The sequence below is a fragment of the Trachurus trachurus genome (assembly GCF_905171665.1).
Source record: "Trachurus trachurus genome assembly, chromosome: 4".
NCBI lineage: Eukaryota > Metazoa > Chordata > Actinopteri > Carangiformes > Carangidae > Trachurus > Trachurus trachurus.
In genome coordinates this window covers 21,990,037-22,014,158 of record NC_139898.1, presented here as the reverse complement: position 1 = coordinate 22,014,158, position 24,122 = coordinate 21,990,037, and positions in this window count along the sequence as shown.

Genomic DNA, 24,122 nt, shown 5'->3' with positions numbered 1-24,122 from the left:
ACAAACACGCTCCGGACACTACGAGTGACAGGCAAACAGCCAATCATTTACCAGCTGTGTAGTTCAGTTACAGCACCATTGCCATGTGTGTTTATTGACAATAGAACAGTGTGAGAGCATGAGCGCTAAAGGAGAGATTATAAACAAAAAAGGACAAGCAGCTGTTAAACCTATGGGCCACAATAACCTCAGTAGATTTTGAAGCAGTGGCAGCAGGTAGCGGCAATAACAAGGCATTTTCATAAAAAAAATGAACTGCTTTTTTTCTCAAAATGCAATATACCTTTTTAAATGCTTTAGTATCGCGGTATCTTTTTAGTACCAGTATACCAAACAAACGGTGCTTTCACACCTGAATCGTTTGGACCAGTTGTTCCGAAATGTTTTACATCAGAGATCGGTTTGTTTGGTCTTATGTGAACACAACAATCGCGCTCGGATGCCTAAACAAAACAAGTGGGCCGAGATCGGTTGAAGAGGTGGTCTCGGCTCATTTCCAATCGTTCATTTGCAGTGAGAACGTAATCAACACAGCAACTAACACGACACGCTGCTGGTCTTCAGTGGTTCTCAATGACCTGCTGTGCTGGTTCGGACCGGCCTGACCGGACGCGCCGATTCAGGCCGAGTTTGGGTCGTGTATCACTCCGGTCGACTTCTTTTTTTTTTGTTGTGTTCGGGTTGGATTTAGGCCGAAAATATACACAAAAGACCCGGATTGGGTATGGGTCTGGGCTTCAGTTCGGATTGGGTCGGATATTAATTTTCAGGCCTGTTCCATGGTTTCCGGGTAACCTCCTTCTCCTTCCAGGAAAGATTTCTGACCAATAACAGAAGAGTTTGTTAGCACATTTGTTTACAACTTTGGTCCACTTGGAACTGTTGCAGTGTTTACACAATGACCCCAAAAAAAGAATGCAACAGTTGTACTGGTTTAGTTTAGTCAACTTGATGGATTTGCACCAAATTTAACGCATAGGTGCATTTATTATTCTCAGAGGAAGGACATAACGCCTAAGTGAAATTATCCGATTTATCTGATTTCATTGCCATGAAATTTGTCCCTTTAACTTTGCTGATCACTCAACTTTTCATCTTCAAACTGCCCTAAGGCTTCACAAAGCAGGAAAGACCACAGTTTTCAGGTGGATTTCCTTTTTGATAAGATCAAATAAGCTAAAAACAGCCAAAACCAAACAAGTGAGGTCAGTCCAGGTGAGGTGAATCTCACTGCATGGTGACCAGACTCACCCATCAGGCTCCAGGCCATCAGGTCTGCCTGGAGAGGGTTGTGTTCAACACTAATAGCAGTGCCTGCTGCCTGCTACCACTTGGTGGTGTTTATTGCCAATTAACACAGGTTTTATTGTAAGCTCGAAATACTTTTAATTTAGTCTTTTCATAAATAACAAGCCAATAAAAAGCATGTGGTCAGCGCCTCAACTAAAACCTTAAATAAAATACTAATATTTTTAACTGAACACAGGCTTTTCTCTGTACAGAGTTGCTTTTTACTTGTGTCTGAAGTGCTCAGACAAGACAGCTGCACATGAACGGTTGTATTTGAATGGAAACCTGCTATTCAGAAAGTTGTGTGTGTCCTTGGGTGTCTGGAGCTTACATGTGTGTTAAACAGTGGGGGAGAATGCAGCTGCGGTCTTCACACAGCAGGACGAAACGGCTCCTATTATCCTCACTGTGACTGCTGCACAAGTGTGTGTGTAGCACCGTTGGATGTCTTTGGCCAAGAGATTGTCCTCAACATTGGAGACAAAGAGCCCCAACAAGCCACACGAAGGTCCGATCATCACCTTAAATGATACAGGAGCTTATCCTCCTCTTGTTTCAGAGGCGGGGACCGGAATAACTCTGTAATTTCCTTTATTTGGTTCATTTTTCTTGGCTTTAACTCCCATAAGAAACAGCATAATTACACACACACACACTGGAAAAGCCATTATGCCAAACAGTTTGCCGTACTGTAGCTTTTTCTCCTGTACCTCCCCTTAATTTGAGCTTGGCTTTGTCTCACTGTTGCTAATGATGATGTAAGGGGAAGGAGACACGGCGAGTTAGTTGCTTGTGTGCCTGTGAGTGTGTAAAGTCTCAAACATCCCCGTCTCAGCTCCAGAACACACGCATTCATCATTAGAGGAGAATCATATTTGATGTGTAGTAGTTGAATGAAAAATCAAATTAGCATGTTTAGATGTCCGTCCTCCTAGAAAATTTGGAAACATTTGTTTCTGGGGGTATATTTGTAGAGATAAGTTCATTTTATTTTACCTGTAGTATCATGATTTAAATTACTTGTAAAATAACGTTTTAATTGCTGTGGAAGCACTATAAATGAAGGACTTAGGTCAGTAGGTTGGATAATTTCACTGCTGCTTTTACCCAAATTAATAGCATTTAGATGAGCTTGTCTCTGCATTAGTGGTATGGAAGGATGATTCTACAGCATGTACTGTACCACATTATTCAATTATTATTTTAATCAAAAGAAAGACACAATAAAAATTGCTAGAATATTTGTTTTTTTCAAATATATTTTTGATATATCTGGAATGAGAGTAAATCAGGCTGTATACAAATGATACTGTATTTCACAGTTCAATGCAAACCTATTTAAGACAGTGTGCAGAGAGAGAGAGGCTGGTGACCACAGCAGAGAGTTAGAAGTTAGTGTAGTTGCAAATCCTCAGTGCAATGTACATGGATGAAATTGCTGACAAATTTCTACGGATCCGGAGCAGAGAAAGTCTAATCAGGACGAAGTGTAAGTACAAAAAGCAAAGGGCAAGGTAGATGTGATCGACTTTTAGTTAAACCACTGATAAGTAAAAAAAAAAAAAAAAGAGCGAAAGAAGTGAGGGAGAAGGAATGAAAGAGAGAAAGACTGTCACATGAAGATAAAGCTATAGTCTTCCTCCCCGATGCGTCGTTGTGGCCACTGAGAAGTTATTACCCAGTGGGGTCAGATGCAATCTTTTAATGCCTTGCCTTCTGAGACTCCACAGGTGGACCCACCCACCCACACACACACACAACTGTCTTTTCCTCACTCTCACACACACTGAGAAAGGACAAGGTAGGGTACAGGTAAAGGTCTTCGCAGGCAACAATAGTCTGTCCCTCAGGTCTTTAGTTGATGACCCTGAAAACAGCTACCGTGTAGGAAACACATTAGGACCATCTGTCAATTATTCCCACACACAACATACACATGTCACTACAGACCTCAGCGTATTGGAGTGAAATGAAGTGAAAAATCGTTCAGCTGTGATCAGATGCTCGTTCATAGCTCAACACTGGCTCGTAGCTCACTTTTTATTCATGTTTTTTAAAGTCCTGGTACACTGATGGCACATTACATTGGTTTAAAAGTCGATGCTTGTACTGTGCTCCTTTCTGCTCTTTCCTCTGTCTTGGTTCTTATCAGGCAACGCCCCCATCAAAGATATCTTTTTTTGTGTTGCTATGGAAACTGTGTGGGCATCTCTATCAAAGAAGATAACAGGAGCAAATATAAGAATGGGAAAGAGAGGTTTGTGTGGTAGAAAGACAAGTGTGTTTAAGCATGTGTATGTGTGTTGTTGAGAAAGTTGAAAGGGGGACGGTCAGGAAGGAGATGTAAAGGAGTCAGGAGGGAGGAAAAAATCAACTGCCTGTAGTGGTTTTTGTGTAAGTGGAGTGTGCAAACACTGAAACCTGACTGACTCACTGTTGATGCTACCGTCCAGCTGTTGAAATGTTATTCCGGTCTTTAAAAGAAATATCTTCAAATATGAGAATTTCGGTGCTTTTACATCCGGCAAAAATGCAACAGGTGACTTATGTATAGAGAGAGAACAGTTTTGCTTTACTTGTAAAGGCCCTTCTACACCGGAGACGTATTTTCCATGTGAGTAATTTGCACGTCAGTATTTTTTTTTCATCATAAGTGCTTCCACACAGACAGTGAATGTGACGCATCGAAAATGTGACATACTGGTAATTTTCTTTTTAAGTGACGTCGATTTTTCAACCAAATCATGTTAAGTCGAAAGGAGGTTCGTCACGACCCTATAACACCATGACAACAAAGTCAACAACCTGTGTCACCCCCTTTCTTGTCTGACAAGTAGTTAGTTCATAATTATCGTGTCTGTCGCATATTTGCATCGCCGCTGGTATGAATGGTTTTGATGAGAAATATTTGCCGCTGAATATTTCACATTTTCATGTCTTTTATTTGTCACGTCGCTTGTGTGTAAGGCCCTTAAGGACTTACTTTTTCTACAGACCCTTCTGAGTTGACATAACTCACATCAATGATCATGAGTTATTCATGTGGTTATGCATAGTGCAGTCATAAGATGACAACCATGTCAATCTTCAGGCCCTTACATTTCTGACATTGTTGGGTCAGTGTATAAGAGACCATTATACAGCCTGGGGAATACACTAATTTATACTGGGGAAAACTGGTGGGTTCATACTTGGCTGACACATTTTCTTCCATGCAAATTTCTCCACACTAGCCTGCAGCCATTTGTAGGCAAAACCAATGGAGCCTTCCTCAGCTCATACATTACAAAACTTCAGTCATGAATTTAATTGGATCAGTTAACTGTATTCAACTATATAAAATTAAGATCAGGTTGATTCAACTGGAGGATTATAGTTTATATTTTCAGCTCGGACAAGAGTTCACCAAATTTAAGTCTTTAAGCTCAATTAAAGTGCTGCTTAAAGAATCCTAAGCTCAATGATCAGAACTCACTTTTCAGAAGTCCAAAAAAAACAAAAAACAAAACATTGAACTTATTATTCAAGCGAAGTTCAGCTCTCATTTTGAGGCGTTCTCTTAATGCTGTGCCTGTTAAAGGGTAAATGAAAAATAAAAATTACATTTAGCCAACTTTTAAATGGAATATGTTCAGGTTTTTTTTTTTTTTTTCAAAATGTCACCATAAAATAGCCATAAAAAGAGTCATAAGGTGTTCTTTTTTTAAAACCAGGAATAAAAACAAGAAGTCTAATCTAATTCCCCATTAACTTTCTTACAATTTCCCTGCACAAACATACAGTAAGATGCCGGTGCATATTCTCATTTGCCCAGGTCATAGTATTTCAAAGGAGGTTAAATCGAAAGCAACTGGACTTAGTTATTTGTCTAGGAACAATAAGAGACAAATAGACAAATAACTAAGTCCAGTTGCTTTCGATTTAACCTCCTTTGAAATACAGTAAGATGATGTAACACATAGCACAATCCCAGTTCTTTTACAATGAAGAAATAATGAAATTGGTAATATTATTTTATGTCAGTAAGAAAGGAATTAGGTATGGGATGCACAAAACACTTTGCTGTATGTATTGTGTTCTTCCAACTGGGTTAGGCCTATGAAAAGGACATGATTGTTTCACGTTTTTTAATCCAAAAAGTGTTAACTCATGAATACATGCTCTGGCTACCTTTTGATGAGCTTAAGAAAAGCGTGGTAATATAAAAGGTTATTTCAACAGCACTTCTGTGGCCTGCGTGTGCAGGGTGGCCTTAGCGAGAGCTTCATTCAGCCTGAATGATTTTCCTAATGGAAACCCAGCTCCTAACTCAGTGACACAAGTCAATATATGGGAGATGTCCAGCAACATAGCCTTTTACTGGCTATTGAACTGCAGTGAAATAAGTACTTTGCGTGTGCACCCTTGCATTAGGTGATGAGGGAACCATTTCTCTGCCTTGGAAAAATTAAAACCTAACGTACTTTGAAAACAGGCTGGGCTGTAATCTCTGTCTTCCACCTCCTTCGAAAATGCTTCATGGATTGGAAATATCAAAAAGTCTATACTTTGGGACACCTTTGGTTCAGCACACCCTTTGTAAAGCCCAAGGGTCAGAGGAGCTAAAGGTTTAAGGTCACTGACTCCTTCTAGGGGCCATTGGCTTTGAAGTCACATCAGATACTAGAGGATGATAGTGGAGATAGGTCAAAAAATGGGATTAAAGCACAGAGCACATAGGCATCCCACTCGTGACTGCCGTGTGACGATCTTGCGTCTCAGAGGCTGATCTACAAGGGAACAGGCATTTCATTACAGCAGGTCAGAGCTGAGCAAGTGCCATTCAACTAATCTCAGTTTCAGTGTTATCTATCAGATAGAGCAGGAGGGCTTCCTTTGTCATGGATATCAGAGAGGTACTTCACTGCAGTAGTACCTCCTACAGTACATCACAGAAATAAAATCAGCAAATCAAACAGAAAGGGGTTTTGACTTGTGCAATGCTGTTTGACAGGTTCCTTTTCTTCAGAATCAAAAAATCTGGTTGGCAGTTTGTTTTCTGCAGGTCAAATCACGACTGTATGGTTCATGGCAGGTCATTTTGACTCAGTCAACCATTCTGAGTGAATTAAGTACTAGTGAATATAAATAACATCAAGTTTTGGCAAATTAGCATCTTGTTGCAATACAATGTTAACCATGGGTTGTGTAAGTAACAAAAAACATTTCAGAAAGCATCAGATCAAGATTAAGAGGCTTAAGGACACGTTCAACAAGACGGTGGGTGTAACACAAAAGAAGCAGCAACAGTATTGGATATTCCACTACCACAGTAGGAGAAAAATGGTCGTGTCTTGCTTGTGCGAGCCCAGCTGTTGTGTAGAAGCCATCTGAGCTGTACTGTAGCTATAAATAAACCAGTGTACCATGCTGCTACCTGAATGCCACACCATAAGTACACAATATAGGATTTTTATCATCCAGGCAACAGAGATGGCCAGGTATTTGTTTAATCTCATCTGGATTTGACGCTTTTGAGATGATTTGTGTTTGTGAGGTTTTTTTTTTTTACAGTATAAATTGAGCTCCCCTCTGTGATGTCTGTGCTGCCTCAAACATATTGCTACTGGTGCAGGTTATTATTTTACCACTAGATGGAAAAAACAACAACAACACATAATCCGATGTGATGGCAGTATTGTATTTCCATACGAACTACACTTGTTGTGGATCGCTTTGTTTGTTGTTGATAAAACTGGTCATTTAGGTATTAGTATTAAGACAGTATAAGCTCATAAGTGTTTGATCAGCTTGGTTAGTGTCACTGCTTTCCATATCTTCACATGCATTTCTCATACGCTGCACATTACAACATAATGCATCTACTGTAGTTCACTGTTACTAAGCAGCGGTGTAGCGCCTGATCACAGCAAAGGGACTTTGAGTGAACTGTATGCAGGGCCATTGTATAGGGGAGAAAGGTGATGATAAGTCTAGGGGCCCAGCGCCCAGTGGGGCCCACAAAAAACCCCAGTAGTCTAATCTTTGTATGACTGATTTATTCTGCATAAGATCCTGACTAATACTCATAGTAATGCTGCATTAGCGTCAAAACAAAGTAGGCTAAATAAAAAATGATAATACATACGTAGTCTAAGAAAAAAAACTGGAAAAGTTAGGGTGTAGGGGCCCACTTTAGTATTCTTTAAGGGGGCCCAGAATTCCTAGCAACGGCCCTGACTGTATGACTTAACAACTCAGGCACAGTGCGGGGTCAGCTTATGCCTGTGTTCTTTAAATAGGATTTAATTTTGGATTTTGTATCGTTTCACCTGACACACAGTACTTGCATTGTCACATCTTTCATAACCAGAAAGACCTCTGTTTTTCTTGAGCGCATGTAAAATGTGGCTCAAACACATGTAGGTCACATCAGAATTAGACACAAAAACACAACCAGAAGCTGGTAGTACAAACATGTGTGCATGTCAACAAATAATTGTCAAACGCCGATTCAAGTTGAGTCAGCAGGGGAGCCCAAACTGGCTTCAGTTCATCCAAAATAAGATCACACATAGCGCTCCAAATACATGACAGCTGGTGTTGCTTTTAATGGTGGATTTCCCTTTTAGGACACACTATGGGTAGATTTAAATAAGTTGTTTTAGCTTTGGAATTATGACAGCAACGAAACAAATATTGCAGAGGCTAACACTTGCTGTAATATCTGGGCACATTTACATCAGACTGCATGTATGCTAGGCCTGTGATTGGCCGGCCACTCAGAGGTCCTTATTATAATTCCTTTCACATGCCAGTAAATATCATTTCAATTATCCAGAGGAAATCATGGTTGGATGGAGATCTTTGCTGGAGCTCAAGGCACATTCCCAAGTGATGTTGCATGCTTGAAGATGGGGTGCAATTAAATGCAAATACTTGTTCACTTATAATGTACATTAATGTGTGGATTGCCTCATAGCTAAAGACATGGAGATAAGTCCTGCCGACATTTTCATCCCAGCACCATCAAGCCTCAAAATAATTTCAACTTCATTTGTCTGTTTTGAGACAATCATAACACGTCTGCCCCTAAACCTGAAGGGATCCATATTTTCGTGGGGTGTTTGTTCCCAGCATTTTTAGCAAAGTAAGGAAGAGGAACAGCACAGATTGATTGAATCCCAGCTGTCAGCAGAAGGAATCAACGGGCTGTGCTAAAGAGAGAGAGAGAGAGAGAGAGAGAGAGGAGTGGAGAAAGAGACGAAGGAAGAGGGATTGTTACAGGAGGCAGATGCAGAAACCACATCAAGTGTCCAGAAAACAGAACAGTTTGTCCCAGATTTGGAGGCAACAACAGAGCCTTCCTCCAAACTAAAAACTGTCACAAAACATCTTTATTAGATTTCATTATTCTGCTTCATCTTCTCTGGATCTGTTTTGTATTTTGTTGTGTTGTGTTGAGAGTTGCTTTAGAAAAATGCTTTTGATAATTATCAGTATAGCTGTGATTTAGACATTAATGACTTTAATACGCAATTAAAATTTGCTCTTATTCTTTCACATGAAAAAAAGCTGATTTGTATTTGGAGGGTTGACTTTTATGTATCTACATCTAAGGATGTCTACACTCTTTCAGACTCATGTTTTTTGTGATAACACATTTATAGGAACTATATTTAAAACAGATGAAAATAGGCAATTATGCAATACTGGCCAACATGGGTTACATAACCACTGCCTCAGAACAACTGTTTTTGAATTCCGGTGTAAATTCTTGTATTGTATCTCTTGATGTGTTGGTTAGTTAACAAAATTTGATTGATATACCTTTTATTTTTATGCTTTTATCATGAACTCCAGGCTGTGGCATCTCAGCGCATCTCCGAATGAAAAACTATAATATTTCAGTGCATAAGTCTTATTGGAGCACAGTGATGTGGATTATTATCTGAGAAACAATGGACCTTTTAGCTTTGAATAAATGAATTCTAAAGACTATTGCTGTGTCTCAATTTGAATCCTTCCATACTTAAACCAAGTATTCTGCGTCTCAATTCACATGTCAAAATGCAGTGCACTGGAAGTACCCAGATGGTGCACTGTAACGCCCGCCAATGTAATAATGCCCACAAACATAATAAACCACAAACGTAATAAAAATATGCAGCTTTTAATGTAATAATCCTGCAAACGTAATACATTTTCCACAAACGTAATAGCCGCTGCCCACTACAAACGTAATACGCGATTTCCCACAAATGTAATAACTATTACGTTTGTGGAGATTTGTTACGTTTGTGGGGAAGTGAAAATCTTCAATTTTCAATGTAATAAAATGTAATAACGCAATGACCAATGGTCGTTGTGTTGGTTGTTTTTGTTTATATCTACTAATAGCCTACTGACTATGCGAAATCCAGCTGCTGACTCTCCACTCCACGATCACGGAAAGCTCACCCCACCCTGCCCACCCCGCAAGCAGCTCTCTCTCTCTCTCTATTCCTCCCAACCTGTACCTATCACAATCAATCCTAAGCAAATGTTTATTATAGAAGCATCTGCAGAGGACAGCGCGTGTCATAAGCCGGAGGACAAAAATGTACACAAGCAAAAGCAAAAGAAGCAAAAGAAAAGAAAGAGGCATCTCTCTCTCTCTCTCTCTCTCTCTCTCTCTCTCTCTCTCTCTCTCTCTCTCTCTCTCTCTCTCTCTCTCTCTCTCTCTCTCTCTCTCTCTCTCTCTCTCGGGCAGCGACACGCTGTCATTCATTCATATTTTAGCACTGGGGGGTGGGCAAGGTGGGGTGGGCTTTCCGTGATCGTGGAGTGGAGAGTCAGCAGCTGGATTTCGCACAGTCAGTAGGCTATTAGTAGATATAAACAACAACAACCAACACAACGACCATTGGTCATTGCGTTATTACATTTTATTACATTGAAAATTGAAGATTTTCACTTCCCCACAAACGTAATAAATCTCCGCAAACGTAATAGTTATTACATTTGTGGGAAATCGCGTATTACGTTTGTAGTAGGCAGCGGCTATTACGTTTGTGGGAAATGTATTACGTTTGCAGGATTATTACATTAAAAGCTGCATATTTTTATTACGTTTGTGGTTTATTACGTTTGTGGGCATTATTACATTGGCGGGCGTTACAGTGCACTCAAAACGGTCCAAAAGTTGAGTGTGGAACGATGTAGGGCTGGGCGATATATCGATATAAAAAATATATCGATATATTTTTTAATGGGATATGGAATTTGACCATATCGCATATATCGATATAGTTCAAATTTGCGCTGTGATCCTTGCTCCATTCAGGCTGCTGATCCTGGAGCTCCCTGCACTGCTCGCCGCGCTCCGCGCCGCCGCCCCTCCTCTTCCTATTTTATTCATGCTTATCAGACCGCTGCTTCACCAGCTGATCAAGAGGAACACACCGAGTCCACGTCGACCTTGTTGCCGTTAACGAGCCGAGCCGAGCCGCGGCTCTAGAGGCTCAGCCAGCTGCTGTAGCACGGCTGTTAGCCGTTAGCTGTTATTAGCCGTTAGCACGCCGGCCCCTGCAGCAGCGTCAGAGCTCCAGACCTCTGTGAGCCGCGGTGCTGTCACCAGATACAGCTCGTAAAAAGGTTCGCGTTTACACCATGGATCTATGATAATATAATACATCCATGGTTTACACACGTTTGTTTTCACTCTGGTCCAAACCGTGGATCCGTGAGTGTCACGTGACGTTTCCATGACGAATGACCGGAAAAAGACGTGGGGCACGTCACGTGACTCCAGATGTAAAAAAAAAAAAAAAAAAATATCTGCGAAATAACACTACACTTTAACAGATACACAAGGCAGTTGTTGTTTTTTAGTTTGTAGTGCAGACAATTGATATTATTTATTTAAAAAAAAAAAATTATGATTGGTTGAACAACATTTCAAGAGTGCCTTTCTATAAGACTCTGCTATAGCTGGTGTTTATGTTACAGAAATGTCTTATAATAATCATGATAATGACAATATTTTCAAATTTCCAGCCAACTTTTAACATTGATCTTAGAAGAGGCCTCATGGAATCATGCCTTCTAAAATCCATTACTCCATTACTTTGATTTCAAAAAAGGTACTCTTGTCAGGCAGTATTTATGTTTACATTTTGTTATTTGAGCAGCTGAACATGTATTCATGAACCAGATGAAGAAACCTGTTTATTATTTATTCATTTGATTTTGCAACTGTTCAGTGAAATAGCCGGTTTCAATAAAACTACCTGTGACTTGTCATATTTGGCTTTAACTTTGACTGAACATTTGCTCTCACTTTGTGGAAAAATATCGGGATATATATCGTATATCGATATTCAGACTAAATATATCGGGATATGACTTTTGGTCCATATCGCCCAGCCCTAGAACGATGCACACTTCACACCCTCAATGATCGCCCATGTAGCAGAGTATAAATCAACATACAGGTAGGCCAATGTTTTCTGCCAGTAAGAGGAGCTGGCCAATGCGGCGGCGGCAGTGTAATCTCCACCTCACATTAAAAAGGTGGCACACACAAGCAAAAGAAAAAGGCGAGTAAGGCGTTGATTATACCTAATTAAAATAACAAGCAAAACAAGCCGGTAGATGAGTTGACGGGCGATAATGGCGGTCCAAAAAAAAGGAAGCATTTATTTTTTTCCTTTCTTCCTTTTTATTTATTCCAACCAAAGCAATTTCACAATTTGACAATATCATGGCAAATCACAACATTTCTTATTCATTGGATGGAAGGGAGCAGGGAGAAGATAGGCTACATCTTATATTGCCTGCCCCTCACTCAATATATAATTATTCTAGTAATCTGTCACTGAGCAACATTCTTACGGTTGCGATCGTTAGTTCCGGTGAGTGCACAACGACGGTATTCGATTTGAGACAACAGTAACCATTGAAATTCGCGCACTGCAGAAGTATGGATAGTACACTACATTCCAGTGTACTCAGGGAAGTAATCAAATTGAGACACAGCTGAACTTCGGTGAATTGGCTATTTGCTCTTTTTAGGTTTTGAATGAACTAGAAATTAAGCTCCAATGGGAGTTCTCTGCTGATTCAAACATGCTGTTGTATCATGTGTTACATTTTCACGTGATGATTTTCATTGTCATTTGAAGGTGATGAATATCTCTGACACAAATCAATGCTGTTTTGGTTGAACTTGAACCGGTGACTTATCAGTTGGGGGAGGGGGTCTTGCCAACAACCAAGACACGCTATCCAATTCCATTTTATGCACTGAGCCAGACGGCATTTATTCATACTACATTAAAAGGTTTATTTTACACCCATATCAAAAGGAAATATTCAAGAAAAGTATTTTGACAGGGCTGTCCTCAGTTGGCATTTCCTCTAAGAGAAGACAAACAACTGTCAGGATTGCACCTACTCCCCCACTCACTCCTCCTCTGTCTCTCACTCTCTTTCCATCGAGCCAGTGTGCTTGTGTTTTCACCTTTTGTTGTCTTTTCAATGCAATGCCACATATTTCTATTCTGAGCTTTTTATTTTGATTAGCAATGTCGCAGGAGTGAAACACAGTGGTTCATTTTGTTGCCTGCTTGTTTTAGACCAGACCTTTACCTGACCTGTAAGTAAAGAACCTTTTAACTATACTATACCTATCACACTTGTCACACACACGTGCTATATAAATAAAATTTTACTTACTTACTTACTTACTTGTTTATTACACAGGTATGTACTTCCTGCTCTATAGGTCTCAGACGGGCCATGGAAGTGATTCTGGAAATGATTACAGATGATAAACCAAAGATTTCTCATGAGGTGGAAACCAGGGATTTGATCAATATTCTCATTTTACAATTTAATTCTATCAATTAAACAACTGACATGCACCCGAATGGAGAATTTAGCCTTCTATTCACAAATCTTTGACTGGCAGCATTTAACTGACACAGCCGTCGCTATCAATCATCAATTCATGAACCTGTCACCACTACAGTGGGCATGGGTGTCCAGCTCAGTTCTTGTAAGAAACAAGGAGTTTCTTACAATACGTTGTTTGACTTAGTATTGCCTCTTGAGGTACAAAGTAATTTTACAGGACAGAAATGTTTGTGGCTACCTGGTTAGCATGCTAATTTCAGTAGATAGCTCTACAACTAGGGGTGTGTACTGTATTGGCAAGAATCTGGTGATACGATACGCATCAAAATACAGGGGCACCCATTCAATATACTGTGTTACTATTAGCAAGAGGATATATTGCATTTTTTTCCTGAATGAATGCTTTCCTGACCAGAACATCCTTGAAAAAGAGATTGTTAAAGGGACAACGATGAGTTTTGGAAAAGCAAACCGTTTTCACACTACCTTTAGGAGCCTCCGCGCGCACCGTGAAATTCTTTGATCGGCGCAAAACGGACTCATGTTTTCATTCATCAAGAATTAAAGTCAGAGGTCGAAGACGATCACATACCGTCGTAGTTCCGACCATAAATGGCGTTTCGGCTGCGTTATTCTCATAACTCGCCGCGAAACCAAAAGTAAAAAACACTGGTCGGCTCGACCAGCATTTCCGCCACCACTAATAATAACAAAATAACGATAGAGACAAAACGATATATTTATCGAAAATGGGCCCATTAACAAGTGGTAACGTAGATTCATCCACATTAACGTGAGACTTTTTTATAACCAAATAGAAACTCCTCATTGTCCCTTTAAATCTCAATGGATCCTTCCTGATAAAGGTTAAATAAAAAAATAAAAAAATGAATGCTGCCGACTAGCAGACATTCAAAATGCAACACAACCGCTGTGAATGTTTGCATGTAAATTGTTAATAAAAAATTGATATAATGCTTTTGAATATCGATACAGATAAGATTGTGAAATTAAATATCGATATTTTCTTAAACCTTTATCTGCAAAACTATTCATAAATGTCTTTGACATGACGTTCCCAGGCTTTTCTGCCCGAGGTTCTGCCATAGATTCTGTAGCCTACTGTGTCTTCGTCGCCACGGTTGCTCCAGGCTTCAGCGCTGTCAAACCAAGTCACTGCTGGTCGACATGAAACACATTTCTACTGGTGCATCAGTCTGGGAATGTAGCCACAGACATCAGAGCAAATGGAGAAGTAGATGATATTACTGAGTCTGGTGTTTTAAAAGTGACGGATGAAAATTTTATACGGCGAAAGAGATGTAGTGTAGAAGGAATTTTAAATCGTGAAGTAATGGAGATGTTGTTTTCAAAATGGTGGAGCCAGTCACTTAATCATGAGTTGTTTTGTGTCTGCTGTAAAGTCCCCGTGTTTCATATTGCAGCCTCAAGTGTTATATTTCACCAGCTTGCTTGTTTTCACATCTCTCACCTAGTCTTGAACCGATATCATGACTTCCTTTTAGTGAAGTGTGACACGTAATAAATTGCAGTGAAACATGTCACGTTGAAAGGCCTACACCATGTCGGCCTAGTTTTGTTCTTTATCTCAACAGCAGACGGTGGGCTGGGAGCTGCTGTGTGGCATCGCTGTGACAGGCAGCCGTGCCAATGAGGTCTCCAATGGTTTCTTTTTAATCTTTACAGTTCCTGACATGCCTGCAAAGTTGACATATTTGCAAATGTCACGATGTTGTGATATCTGCTTTGTGCCGCGCTTTACCCCCTCGTCGCGGATCGTGTTTCCATGGTAACAGCTTTAGGGACCCTCATGTTCTTGATGAAGTTAAGTAAGAGGGCTAATGACTGGCATGTGTATACTATGCATGCATCTTCCCAGCATCACATACACAAAGAACTGTTACTGTGCAGTACCAGACACAGTCATCTTTGGTAATATTTTACACTTTAAGACACAATCAACTTTTGTTTTTGTAGAATAACTCTTCAGCATTTAAAACATCATTTTAAAAATATGAATTAGTTCCATGACTACCAAAAGCATTGGCATAGCAACCAATGAGGCATGACGTAATGGAAAGTAACCTGAGATATTGGATCGAAATGTCCACCGATCTGCCATCTCCATCAATGTGGTGATTTCTTCTTCTACCTCGCTGTAATCAGAAAGCGAGTGCAGTGACATCCTGTCAAAGGTTGCACGTCAAGAAAGTGTTTGCACACACATTTTTTTCAGCAGTTTGTGCTTCGGTGTCCATGTGCACAGCAGCAGTCTCTCCATCGAGTTACTGAGGCGGCAGATTTTTTTTTTCTTTTCCCCTCAAACCTCAAACTGGGACTGGAACTCGATGGAAGAGCTTCACTCTTGGTGCCTCACACAAAAACTTTGCCTCATTTCCTGCATATACTCAGCTTCACTGTCACTTTTTCAAGTCCAATCCGATCAAATGAGCTCTTTCCTCCTTTTCTCTCGTCTTTTCTTTTACTTTCTTCTGAGGTGAAGATTGGTAGTTACTGTCTATTTTTAGCCTGTGCTACGTTGCCTTTTAGCTTCAGACTATATGGCGCAGATGCTTTTTTTTTTTTTTTGCTCATGCACAATGAACCTTAGCTCTTTCTTGTTCACTGGCATTCCTCAGGGGAAGAAGCTGCAGAGCGGTTGGAGGAGTTTGGGGGGGAAAAAATCCAAACTTTTCTAAAGTACAACTAAGGCATGTGTTCGGAAAGTAACAGCAAAGGATACGATCTCTGTGCTGGGATATCATCTCATGAGGGTGTCACACATGCAGGGATTGGTGTTACATACTTGCTGAGTTGCTCAATGTGTCTGAGGGCCATGTGCTGTGTGTTATGCTAGAGAGGGATATGAGAACATGCCCAGATGGCGCCTTCCTCCTTTTCTTTCTGCAAGCAACTGCTGGGCTTGAGGATGGTTTCAAGTAATCAAATACTGGTCACATTTTGCTTTTAACATGAACCTGAGACGGCCAGCGGCATACAGAGACAGTGTCACATCAGCAAGTCCACTTAGATTACCCAAATACTGGAAGCATGATGAAACACTTTCAAAACTATGTAGGTTGAACTAGGCTATGTGGCAGGTAAACGAGAAGGGGCACATAGAGGAAGAGGAGTGCAGCTTCACCTTCTCAGCACAAAGTGAAGCAAATATGTGATTAAAACTGTCTCCGGCAAGAAACGCGTCAAAGGAAAAGCCGACTTCAAAGAGGACCCTGTCCTTTCACCTGAGATTTTCTGTCTTCCAATTTGGTATTATGTTTCAACAGTTTTCTCCAGAGAAGACATCAGTCAAAACTGCCTTCCATGTGTAGAATAAATTGTTTAAATTTGGAACAAAGTGTAGAACAAATTGATTTTATTTTCAAGGGACCTGCATAGTCTCTTTATAATTTGAAAAGAAATCAGCCATACTGTCCTAAGTAATTATAAAAGACTATGAGAGATGGCTTGTTTCTGCCACAGCATGTGTGGACCATTGAAAAAAAAAAGTTAGGGCAGGTCAAACATAACAAGTTTTTCTTAAAAATATATGCTGATTAGTAAATAATATTTCCACTTGACATATTTCCACTTTATTCTGGCAAATAAAACAACAAGCACTAGCCTAAATATTTAAAACACAAGTGTGCAGATGTAGGTCTACTGGCTAAAAGAATGGTTATTGCCTCTGTAAGCTCTGCCTCAAAGCACTGAGAGCGGTAGCTATCAACAAGTGAGGGACAGGATATGAAGAAGACACTCTGGATCCCTCTCTCTGGCAACAGCTTCATTAATCACAGCCCCAATCGAAACAGGGGCCACTTAGTGCTTCCCACTACACTCAACTATGATACGTTTTACCATCCTTCACTTGTTCTGCCTTAGAGTGTGAAAGTCTTGATGTTTGAGTAGAAATACAACAAAAAATATTCCACATTGTGGCCATGAAAGGGTAATTCATTCAAAGAGGGAAAGTCACTCTATAAACAATATGCTTCAAGAGGAAGCAAGGCGCGGAACCAGGAGGACACCTGGGCACACTCATCTCAGAAGACCTTTCCTGGGCAGTCAAGACCAGTGCAACAGCAGTGCCTACACTTCCTGAGGATACTCAGTATGAACAAGATGAACAGAAAACTGGCCTACAGGATTGACCTATTAGCAAGCGACCATAGAGAGCATCCTGTCGTGTGGCATCTCAGTGGTAGCCTACACAGCCTGCTCAGCTTCACGCCTGTCAGCAGCAATAATGAATTTTAAAGGGGGGCAGAACACAATTAGGCAACATATTTCTTGCACCACTGACACATTTTTGACTGGGGCAATAATTAAGGTTACATATTGATCACAGATTGAACATGACCTCATACATCAGGCCTAATTCCCTAATACTGTAAATTATTATTTTTGTAAAGTGGAGAGCAACAACAGAACTGGCAACATTCACAAAGCATTTGGACTATAGACAACGAATACATGTATTCGTAATAGTCCAAATGCTTCATGCATGAATAAACAGGGATATTATTGGCACATAACATTTAGATAAGAGTCTGCAGATGCACGTGAACCATCATCATTACATACTGCAAAACCATCAACAGCAAACACACACGCAAACAAGCCAACCACAGCAGTCTTCAAGATTTACAGCAGACAGTTTGATCCATAAAGCACCAGACTGAAGATTAAACACACAGCACAAGTGTTGCAGCATCTCAGCAGCACCAGTCAACCCAATGATATGAGACTCAACCAAACACAGTAAATAACTACAACATCAGAGGAGCAATGCACTTGACTACTGGTGAAAAAAAACACCACGGCGGGTGCTGACACTGACACACACCCACACCCACCCACACACACACACACACACACACACACACACACACACACACACACACACACACACACACACACACACACACACACACACACACACACACACACACACACACACACGTGAACTTACTTTGAACAGAGCTCTGTCTCCAGTCCCGGTCCACGTCACGTCCTCCCTGTGTCAGTGAAGCTAAAGGCGGCCGCTGCCTGAGCTCTTAACTTCCGCTGCTGTGTGGCTCCTCCGGCTCCAGCTACGTTTCCACATCGCACGGTTTCACTATAATATCCGATATGGAAGTGAAGTCTGGAAAATTAATCCATTTCCGAGCGTTCATTGTTTTCTTTAACTAGCAGCTACAGGCTAGCGCTACAAGAACCATTAGCTTCCGGCTCCACATTGAAGTTGCATGGTGACGTACATTGACCTCTGCCCTTTTCAGTCACGTTATTCACCAGCAGGGTTTTTTTTTTTTTTTTGCAGGTTTCACCAGCAAGAAAAAAATAATAACACACTTTTTTAATGGAATAGCCTATACTATAAATCAATAATATAATATATTTAAAGGTGTACAGAAAAGAAAATTGAATTTAAGCCTGGGTCATACAATTAGTGTAATAACTCATCTATCAGACGATGTAGGCGAAACTTTGTGCAAAATTCTATTTTTAAGTTAATTTTTAATTTTTAAGTGTGTATTTTTTTTTCGCATTGGATAATGCAGGCGCACAGATTATATGTCAGCCTGTACACGATTCATCAGCCACTGATATTGGATCCGAAATCCGTCATTCAAATGTCTGAGACACGCACACACACGGAGCTCGGGCTCGCCCCAAGCTTTGAATATCCCGCCCTCTCGATAACGACCAATCAAATTCGTTTTCCTTACTCGGGTAAACTCGTGTTGCAGCTCGTGACAACTCGGCGTGACAAACAGGACAATCGGCCATTTCTGTACACCTTTAAATTAAATAAAAAACTGTATCAACTCCAGTGTAGTGGGCAAAATTGTGATTGCAGGGGGGCCCAGCCCCCAAAAACCCGCCCATTTTTGGGTCCGCCTAATCATAGACTGTATGGCCTAATATAGATGGGTTTCTTGTGTGCAAACAATACTAGATATGTGTGCAACCAGGGGGCAAAAGACTGCTTCGGAGTGAACCCCTGACTCAATTGCAATAAAATGTCATTTCATAGAAAAATCTATATTATTATTAATCACCAGGCCCATACAATGACGAATGGATTTCAGATATGTCCAAATGGCCAGCTATCATATGGCCCACCATTTACAGTTATCTCATATAGAAGCCCAGTGTGTAGACAAAGGATAATTTGTGTGCATGTAAGTCTTTATGTGCAAAACTTTTATTTATTTATTTATATTATTTTTAGTTTTATGCTGCACAGACTCTCGCCACCTTTAGGACCTTCGGGGCCCCAATCTGCCCTTTTAATGGCCTGGAGCTATAATCGTCTTCTTCTTTTGGCAAACGGATTAGATCCCCTCAGGATTTTATACAATTTCCATCCATCCTTTTGCTGGTTTGTGCAGTTAATAACACAACAACTCCCTGTCATTTTCTTTTGCTGCTTGACTCTGCTTGTAAACAATGAGAAATGCTCCGCTTCCTGCCCCCTGGCTGCGTGCGCATATCTGCGATGACGTTGCACAGAAACCCATCTATAGCCAAAGATGGTTCTGTGCTATAGCTGCATGGATTTATGTACTGCATTCCTTACACTGCTTACGATGAGTGATTGAGTAAATAAGTGATAAGCACTGGTACAGGTATCCCCAGAGTACCAGAGATGAGTGTGAATACAGGGCAATTGTTTCACAGTTTGCTTCATAGCTCCTATAATAGTATGATTGTACCATAACATTGATAATAGTGCCTCTTTTCTGCTGATTATATCTTATCCTTTGGTGGTGTTGTGGATTGTCTTGCTTTCCTTCAAGTCAGATAAATGTTATGGGTCCCAGAGCCAGCCAATGAGGCATGAAACACGCCTGATTAATTGAAAAATCTAAAGGGATAAAGACCAGACTGCTGCTAAACTGAGGAGCAGAAAAGGTAATGAAGAGATACAGGCAGCAGTGCAGCAAAGCTCAGCGATAGAAAAATGGTAGACAAATAAAAATGAGCATGAAAAGTAGATTTTTGTTGAATGTTTCTGATTATTCTTATGCATTATACTGCATCACATTTCATTTTTAACAGCAACAGTATTTGTCACCATGAAATATTACTTTTGTTTGTCATTGTCATAGGAAGACACAGATGGAGGATAATGTATGTTGAAGCCATAATGCACAATGAATAATGATAATACAGTAATAACCCTTAAAGCCCCTACAAAGAACTTTTAACTGGATATGCAAAAGTCTCTGGTTTCTGCTGATGTCTCTGTGTGACCCACAACAGCAAGAGCCCATTGGTGGGAAGATAAGCTGTTTCTAAATAGTGTAACTGGGAGGCAGTGGTCGGGTCGATCCACGGACGAAACAATTTACGGCACTCAACCGGAGACGGCACCACAGCAGGGCTCAAGACTGTCCTGTCCTCCTGGGGTCGTAAAAACATGTATTTGGGATGATAATTAATAACTCCCAGGGCGCAGTTGGGACAAAGATTTTAGTTTTTATTTTTAAGATTCATTTTGCTCACAAGTTCAAAAGTTAGTCTGGAGCCCTGACATGCGAGCCAGATACGCGTCTTTACGACAATACGTGCTAGAGCTCATGGGAAATGCAGTCTTCATTGCGGCAAAACACTGCCGCTTTTGTCCACAGCGGTTGCCAAAATCGACACAAAATGAAAGTCCTTTAACATAGCAGAGCTGTGAGCTTGCTGTACAGTAGCCTATAGGTGAAACAGGAAAACGAACTTCGCTTCCACTATACACACACAATGAAATGACATCAGGGAAAGACTAACTAGTCTATTTCCAGTTTGTTAATCCAAGGCTTAAAATGTACATAGAGAACAAGAATCCAGATTAAGTATTGCTGTGTAAACCAAAAACTCTCTTGACAAACCGATCAGCAATGTAATTACTTCCTAGTGTTCTTGTTCACTGGTCCCAAATGTTTTATACTGTAAGAACATGGCATCTTCACTTTATCTGAGATCTCTCAGAGCCTCGCACGAACCCCCTGCAGGTATCCTAATGAACAAGTGGAAGAGATACTGTGGAGTTACTGAAACAATTCAAAGACATGCGGGGGATGGTTGAGCCAAATCAAACAGAGGCTGGAAACATGCTCAAAGAAACAACCCCCTGTTGAGACACCTGCACGTTGTCAGTGATCCACACTTGCCAATTGCCTGTTTCATACTTTAGATGGATCTTCTGGATAAAAGATGGAGAGATGGAGAATTTGATGAGGCTGCTGCCTCGCTTGGTTCAGATTTTCTCCAGCGGTAGATACCCCACGGTGCAGCAGCTCATCTCTGACATGGATTTAAACGCAAATAACATGTGGAAACCCTGGTGACTTTACATTGCCCTCACCCCCTCTTCCCTCCCCTCATCTCCATTTACTTTATCACCTCATTAGTGTGCAGCCCTGGAGGGTTCTTCAAAGTGTCGTAGCAGGTGTAACGCAATGTTTTTTTCCACCATGCGTTGTTGTGGTATTCCTGGAGCTGAGGCCAAGTGAGACAGTATAACTTACAGTCCTGTATAGCTGCAGTGCCCCAGGAGCATTTTAAATGCAGGTTGTGTAGGAAGACAAGCCAATAGGTTTCAAACAAAAAGTGTCTCCTATGCCCCACAAATGTGCCCCTTCTACTTATATTCAAACACAGCAAAACACCGGGGGACCAGTTAAGAAGCTGTGTGTGTACAGACGGTGGTTTGACAGCAGGACCTGTCAGATGGCATCTTTATTTCGTTACATGAGGGGTCCTGGTAGACTGCACAAGCATCTGTTTCCCCTCTTGCCTCTTCAGTCATATAGAAATGAACCAGCTCCCCCCCTTTTGACAGAAGAAGATATGATTTAGGAAAACAATGGAGGGATTGAAATGGAGAGAAGAGCGTAGTTAGTGTGTTGTCTGAACGCTGCAGTGCATGTTTTTGGCTTTGCAGTAGCATCTCAAATCTCCAAGCAACCAGAGGCACGGAGGCTGTCCATCAAAGACATGGCTTTGGAAATTACAGCTGAATTCAACAAGTGTGTTGAAGCTACAGTAGGACATTTTTTTTCTTTTTGTAAATGGTATTGTTGTTTGTCATGCAGTCAAGATGGAGACATAAAGAGACACATGTTAAAAAACAAAACAAAACAAAAAACATTAACTCCATGCTGGATTTGTTTCCTAACTTTTCTTTTACATTAAGCTCCTAAATGTTTGAACCTTAAGATATGTGTTTCTAGTTACCTTTAATTCACAATAAATCTTAATTTAATATTAACCAGCCAGTGAAGTGGCTTTGTCTGTTGTGTTTGTGAACTTGTACACATCAAACATGATGTAAAGATTCCTCATAGATGCCAAGCACATACTGTATAGTCAGAGCCGACTTTTACTGCCATGTCTGTTTATGAGGCATGTATGAACATACGTGATACAGTGTTCCCATCTCACATCTGATGATGAAAAGATTGAGGGAATAATTATTTCATAGCACAACATTGGCTTCCAGATTTAATATTTACAAAATGTAATAGCTGGTTCCTCATTCCCAGCCATACACCACCCTAACTAACCCTACTTAGTTATAAGGTTACTTAACAGCCCCTTCATAATAGTCCACTTAAAATTTCATCATCAATGTTAATTTCGAAATTAAATGCTATTCACCTTGGGTCTTGTTTGTAGGATTCACATCAAACTTAAACTTTTCCCTTTAAGCTTTATGTCATCATGGCTGTCCTGAAGAATCTAAAAATGCAGGGCGAGTTCAGGAAATGTGGGTGCAAAGGGTTTCAAATTGAAAGAAATAATAACTATACATGTAACTCATGAAGGGCACCTGCACCTGCTCTTGGGTTCCTGCTGAGAGTGTTTTCCCAGCAGTTGGTTGAAGATCAGGGCTGAAAATGGAACAGGGGCCCTGTGGGGGTGGGTGGTGGTGGATGGGCTGGGAGGTTCACATCTGGAGTTTGTGAACATGAATGCCCAGAACTGAGGTTTTAGAGACTAAATTTAACAACAGAAAAGAAGCTATATGTGCCGGGAAGCGCCACCTGCTGTGACTTGCACCAAAATGAAAAAACAACATATCCATTAAAAAAACTGCTCTATATATTTCAGCACTGAGTGACATATTGTTGTTATATTGAACCAAATTAACTGTGATAACTTTCCTGACCCATTTTGAATAATAAAAGAAGTTTACATCAATGAAACCAGTGAAATTTCTGATGCTCAGGAGCATCAGCTTTACTTCAAAAGCAGCTGCAGTTGTTTGTAGAATGAGTTTTAATGGTTAAGACACGTTGGAGTGCACGCACAAAGAAGTGTACACAAACGCTGTGAACAAAACCACAAAAACGAAAATTACACCTGATGATATGAAGATTAGAGCGTGCAATGCGACACACAAATCCTTGTGCACACACACAGGAGAACGTTTTAATGCTTCAGCTATGGCGCTCAGATGAAGCATTATAATGTTCTCCTCCTTAAACATTTCGATACTGACTGGCTTCAGAGACATTTCTCAGGCAACAGAGAGAAGTGAGCCTTTTAGATTGCTACCTTTTGTACTTGAGGAAATTCCTTTGTACTTTGGAAGAAATTGTCAAGGTAGCTGTCTGAAACTCAATTGCTTTAAATCTTTTTTGAGTGTTGTGACTTGCCGGCTCTGCAGGGGGAAAAAAAAGTTATAGATTTTTCTCATATGGCGTTTATGGACAAATAGCAACAACATCAAAACAAACAAATACAACTTGGAGCAACTACTGCCAGACAAGTACTTCAGAATTGATTTGATGTTCTGTGCACTGTAAAAAGACTCAATATGACTTTCAGTGCTTCCGTTAAGAAGTTCAACAAAAAGAAACTGCACAACAAGCCCCTGATTTTTTTTTCTTTTCACAGGTTAGATTTTTAATTTACATATATTTTTGGAC